The following is a 6811-nucleotide window of genomic DNA, read 5'->3' on the forward strand; positions in this document are numbered from 1 at the left end:
AACTGAAAAAGCGTGTGCGAGCAAGGAGGCCTACAAACCTGACTCTTACACCAGCTCTGTCAGGAGGAATCGGCAATAATTCACCCAACTTATTGTGGGAATCTTGTGGAAGGCTATCTGAAACTTTTGACCCAAGTGAAACAATTTAAAGGCAATGCTACCAAATACTAATTGAGTGTGTGTAAACTTCTGACCCACTGGGAATGTGATGAAAGAAATAAAAGCTGAAATAAATCTTTCTCTCTACTATTATTCTGACATTTCACATTCTCAAAATAAAGTGGTGATCCTAAAAACAGGGAATTTTTACTAGGATTAAATGGCAGGAATTGTGAAAAACTGAGTTTAAATGTATTTGGCTAAGGTGTATGTAAACTTACGACTTCAACTGTATAATAAATAAAGGTTTAAACTACATTTCATAACAATCAATGACTGAAAAATACATTTAAAAACATGGAAGTCTCTCATCAAAACAACATTTTGGCTTGATAAATCAAACACATTCATAGAGATGTTAACCCTCAAAATTGCAAAGGAAAATGCATTCTCAGCCCCACGTTGTTGTAAATGAAGTCATTTCATCTGTCCTTCAGGGTGAACCATCTCACTGACAGCGTTGTAGAATTCACAGCAGAAACACATGGCCATTACTTTATTCTGCATGGACACAACAGGCCCATGGTTGTGTGGGAGATGCATCCCCAAGGCACAAAACGTCACACACACAAACAGTAACACAGTTCTCCCACGCAGCACACAGGTAGGCAGCTCCATCCATTAGGGCAGGGTGGCCTGCGGGTGGCTTTATTTGGCCACCAAAGTTTTCTGAGCTAAAAAAAAAACCAAATATTTAATTGTTGGACATAAAAGACTGTAAGAACACCAGGAAATCAGCTCAAAGTTATTTTAATTTGGTTCATCTGTACCCAAGTATTCCCATGCATAATAGAGAGACATACAGTGCCTTGCGAAAGTATTCGGCCCCCTTGAACTTTGCGACCTTTTGCCACATTTCAGGCTTCAAACATAAAGATATAAAACTGTATTTTTTTGTGAAGAATCAACAACAAGTGGGACACAATCATGAAGTGGAATGACATTTATTGCATATTTCAAACTTTTTTAACAAATCAAAAACTGAAAAATTGGGCGTGCAAAATTATTCAGCCCCCTTAAGTTAATACTTTGTAGCGCCACCTTTTGCTGCGATTACAGCTGTAAGCCGCTTGGGGTATGTCTCTATCAGTTTTGCACATCGAGAGACTGAAATGTTTTCCCATTCCTCCTTGCAAAACAGCTCGAGCTCAGTGAGGTTGGATGGAGAGCATTTGTGAACAGCAGTTTTCAGTTCTTTCCACAGATTCTCGATTGGATTCAGGTCTGGACTTTGACTTGGCCATTCTAACACCTGGATATGTTTATTTTTGAACCATTCCATTGTAGATTTTGCTTTATGTTTTGGATCATTGTCTTGTTGGAAGACAAATCTCCGTCCCAGTCTCAGGTCTTTTGCAGACTCCATCAGGTTTTCTTCCAGAATGGTCCTGTATTTGGCTCCATCCATCTTCCCATCAATTTTAACCATCTTCCCTGTCCCTGCTGAAGAAAAGCAGGCCCAAACCATGATGCTGCCACCACCATGTTTGACAGTGGGGATGGTGTGTTCAGCTGTGTTGCTTTTACGCCAAACATAACGTTTTGCATTGTTGCCAAAAAGTTCAATTTTGGTTTCATCTGACCAGAGCACCTTCTTCCACATGTTTGGTGTGTCTCCCAGGTGGCTTGTGGCAAACTTTAAACAACACTTTTTATGGATATCTTTAAGAAATGGCTTTCTTCTTGCCACTCTTCCATAACGGCCAGATTTGTGCAATATACGACTGATTGTTGTCCTATGGACAGAGTCTCCCACCTCAGCTGTAGATCTCTGCAGTTCATCCAGAGTGATCATGGGCCTCTTGGCTGCATCTCTGATCAGTCTTCTCCTTGTATGAGCTGAAAGTTTAGAGGGACGGCCAGGTCTTGGTAGATTTGCAGTGGTCTGATACTCCTTCCATTTCAATATTATCGCTTGCACAGTGCTCCTTGGGATGTTTAAAGCTTGGGAAATCTTTTTGTATCCAAATCCGACTTGAAACTTCTTCACAACAGTATCTCGGACCTGCCAGGTGTGTTCCTTGTTCTTCATGATGCTCTCTGCGCTTTTAACGGACCTCTGAGACTATCACAGTGCAGGTGCATTTATACGGAGACTTGATTACACACAGGTGGATTGTATTTATCATCATTAGTCATTTAGGTCAACATTGGATCATTCAGAGATCCTCACTGAACTTCTGGAGAGAGTCTGCTGCACTGAAAGTAAAGGGGCTGAATAATTTTGCACGCCCAATTTTTCAGTTTTTGATTTGTTAAAAAAGTTTGAAATATCCAATAAATGTCGTTCCACTTCATGATTGTGTCCCACTTGTTGTTGATTCTTCACAAAAAAATACAGTTTTATATCTTTATGTTTGAAGCCTGAAATGTGGCAAAAGGTCGCAAAGTTCAAGGGAGCCGAATACTTTCGCAAGGCACTGTATGTGATCGTATACACATAATAATAATTCGTAATAATTTATTGGATTTATATCTAGCACTATTGTACCAACTGAGATACGCAAAGCACTTTACATAGTAGAGGGAACTCACCTCATCCACCATCAATGTGTAGCACACATCTTAGTGATGAACAGTGACCTTTTTTTTTGTACCAGAACCCTCACCACACATTAGCTATGATGGAGAGGTGAGGAGGGATATATGCCAATTAGGAATGAGGGGGATGATTAGTTGGCCATGATGGAATGGGGCCAGGTTGGGAATTTGGCCCTGACACCGGGTGAACACTCCTACTCTTAAAATAAGCCCCATGGGATTTTTAGTGACAACAGAGTCAGGACACCCGTTTAACATCCCATCTGAAAGAAGGAACCCTATACAGGGAAATGTTCCCAAATATAATCAATATTTTAAATGATTATGTTTTAGTCAAATATTATATATGTTTAGGCTTCTTGCGTTCAATTTGCAGTCAATTCTTTGTTTTATTATGTTCCCGCCAACTAACCATTCGCTTAAGAACAAATTGGCCCGTGGCTAAATCTAGTTGATGATCCCTGATAGGGCTTCAAGCCGGTTGGAGAGCTGAATCCTCACGCGCGAGTGCGCCCGCATGCAGCCACTCACGTAGAATAGTTGTAGTGTGGTTAGTCACATCCATCTGGTAGAAGCCAAGGCTCTGGCCCGTATTGAGTGGTGTGAGAAGCCCCATTCCCACTACGTCCACGAAGTACAGGTAGATGTCCAAGATGTGTAAAAGTCAGGGTGAAAATGTTTTCATTGGTAACGACAGTTCAGACAAGTGGTCAGTCCAGGACTCACTGTTCGCCTGTCCGACAGTTAGCAACGAGGATGGTCGTGGCTTGTCATGTCACGTCTTGTTGAGCTCCTGCATATTGCCTATGTTCTTAACTTCCATTATAGTTGACGTCCCCCGTTCGAACCCTCAATGCGACATGTTACATTATTCCAACTTGGAAAATTGTTTGATTTGATAGGTTGTTTTTGCTAGCTAGTTAGCTTTGTTCAGTTCAAGGGATGCGAACGACAAATTAAGTAGACACGCCCAAATGTGCAGAGTTTAACCCAGGCATTACCCACACAACATGTTTAGGCATTAAGCATACACGCAAAATATGAAATCCGCTACTTCAAACTAGGGAAAGCAGCGACACCTATGCTGGCTCTGTCCGTTAACAAGTGACGAGTCAAGAACTGCTGGGCTCGTCAAAGATTTTAAAGGTTTTGAAAAGATGGAAAGAAGAGATGGGAAAGAAAGGCATGAATACTGCGGTTTACCTGAGGGTGTGATGCAGTTTTAGCAGATTTTGAGATTTGAATCACCAGAATAATTAGGTAACAAAAAATAATGGTATGTTTTATATACAGTACGAGTCAAACGTTTGGATACATCTACTCCTTCTAGGGCTTTTCTTTATTTGGACTATTTTACATTTCTACATTGTAGAATAATAGTGAATACATCAAAACTATGACAAAGCACATATGGAATCATGTAGTAACCAAAAAACTGTTAAACAAATCAAAATATATTTAATATTTGTGATTCTTCAAAGTAGCCACCCTTTGCTTGATGACAGCTTTGCACACATCTGGCATTCTCTCAACCAGCTTCACCTGTAATAGTTTTCCAACAGTCTTGAAGGAGTTCCCACATATGCTGAGCACTTGTTGGGACCACAGTGTCTCCTGATCCCTCCTGTCTCAGCCTCCAGTATTTATGCTGCAATAGTTTATGTGTTGGGGGGCTTGGGTCAGTCTGTTATATCTGGAGTATTTCTCCTGTCTTATCCGGTGTGAATTTAAGTATTCTCTCTCTCTCTCTCTCTCTCTCTCTCTCTCTCTCTCTCTCTCTCTCTCTCTCTCTCTCTCTCTCACTCTCTCTCTCAGAGGACCTGAGCCCTAGGACCATGCCTCAGGTGTACCTGGCATGATGACTCCCCAGTCCACCTGGTCATGCTGCTGCTCCAGTTTCAATTGTTCTGCCTGCGGCTATGGAACCCTGATCTGTTCACCGGACGTGCTTCCTTGTCCCAGACCTGCTGTTTTCAACTCTCTAGAGACAGCAGGTGCGGTAGAGATACTCTGAATGATCGGCTATGATCGATTTAGACACCGTGCTTCTACACCTGCATTGCTTTCTGTTTGGGGTTTTAGGCTGGGTTTTTGTACAGCACTTTGTGACATCAGCTGATGTAAGAAGGGTTTTATAAATACATTTGATTGGTTGGCTGCTTTTCCTTCACTCTGTGGTCCAACTCATCCCAAACCATCTCAATTGGGATGAGGTCGGGTGATTGGGGAGGCCAGGTCAACTGATGCAGCACTACATCACTCTCCTTCTTGGTCAAATAGCCTTTACACAGCCTGGAGGTGTGTTGGGTCATTGTCCTGTTGAAAAACAAATGATAGTCCCACTAAGTGTAAACCAGATGGGATGGCGTACCGCTGCAGAATGCTGTGGTAGCCAGGCTGGTTAAGTGTGCGTTGAATTCTAAATAAATCACCCTCAGTGTCACCAGCAAAGCACCCCCACACCATCACACCTCCTCCTCTATGCTTCATGGTGGGAACCACACATGCGGAGATCATCCGTTCACCTACTAGTCTCTTCTTATTATTGTCCTTTAGTGGTGATTTCTTTGTAGCAATCCGACCATGAAGGCCTGATTCATGCAGTCTCCTCTGAACAGTTGATGTTGAGATGTGTCTGTTACTTGAACTATGTGAAACATTTATTTGGGCTGCAATTTCTGAGGTTCAGTGAACTCTAATGAACTCATCCTCTGCAGCAGAGGTAACTCTGGTTCTTCCTTTCCTGTGTCGGTCCTCTTGAGAGCCAGTTTCCTCATAGCGCTTGTTGGTTTTTGCGACTGCACTTGAAGAAACTTTCAAAGTTCTTGAAATGTTCCGCATTGACTGACCTTCATGTCTTAAAGTAATGATGCACTGTCGTTTATCTTTGCTTATTTGAGCTATTTTGCCATAATATGGACATGAGCTCTTTTCGAATACCCATACTAACCACACTAACCGTACTATTTGTGACGTGGATTGAGTATATAGTATGCTTATTGGTCATAGTATTGATATGGTTAGTATGCCAAAAGTTCCCGGATGTCGTACTAAATTCACCAAAATATGAAGTATACACGCAGAGGACACCATTTCCGTACTTTAGGGCCCATAATGCAATTCTTCAGGAAATGGGCATGACCCTGAAGTTAATGCTCAGGAAGGTAATCGATAAGGATGGGAAAAACTGGGATTTCATGTTACCGTAACTGATGGTTGCCATTAGCGAGGTTCCCCAAGCCACGCTGGGGTATTCACCCTTTGAGCTGGTATATGGGAGGCACCCCCGGGGAGTCTTGGACATCGCCCGGGAAACCTAGGAGCACCAGTCCACCCCTTACACTCGTGTTATAGAGCATGTCATGGCAATGCAAGACAGGATAGCCACAGTCACGCCCATCGTCAGAGAGCACATGAGACAAGCACAAGAGCACCAGCAGGACACTTATAACTGGCAGGCTACCCTGAGGGAATTTCAACCGGGAGATAAAGTGTTAGTGCTGGCCCCCACGGTAGAGTGTAAACTACTAGCCGCATGGAAAGGACCTTGTGAAGTGCTGGAGAGAATAGGATTAGTTAATTATCGGATCTGACAGCTAGGTTGTCGGCCCCCGGAACAGATCTATCACATTAACCTGTTAAAAGCATGGAGAGAGGGAGAAACACTAATGGTCACGTACCCCACACCCACTCAGGAGGCAGCCGAAGTGCAGGTTTCACCTACTCTGTCGCCAGCATAAATACAGGAAGGAAAGACCCTGATCCAGAAAAACAGAGATGTGTTTTCAGGGATACCAGGCCTAACTGAGGTTACGGCTCATGATATTGTTTCCCTACCAGGGAGAAAAGTGAGCATGAGTCCATATGTGTTACCCAAGGCTCGACGACCCACGATTAGATCAGAGACGGAGAAAATGTTGCCAGATGGAGTGGTCGAAAGAGTCACAAAGTGAGTGGTCTAGCCCAGTTTTGATGGTTTCCAAGCCCGATACGTCTTTGCGGTTTTGTAATGATTTTCAGAAGGTAAATTAAATCTTCAAGTTTGATCCCTACCCCGAGTAAATGAACTGTTGAGAAAATTGGTAAAGCTCGGTACATTACGACCCTGGAC

Source organism: Oncorhynchus mykiss, chromosome 10 (assembly GCF_013265735.2).
Source record: "Oncorhynchus mykiss isolate Arlee chromosome 10, USDA_OmykA_1.1, whole genome shotgun sequence".
Classification (NCBI taxonomy): domain Eukaryota; kingdom Metazoa; phylum Chordata; class Actinopteri; order Salmoniformes; family Salmonidae; genus Oncorhynchus; species Oncorhynchus mykiss.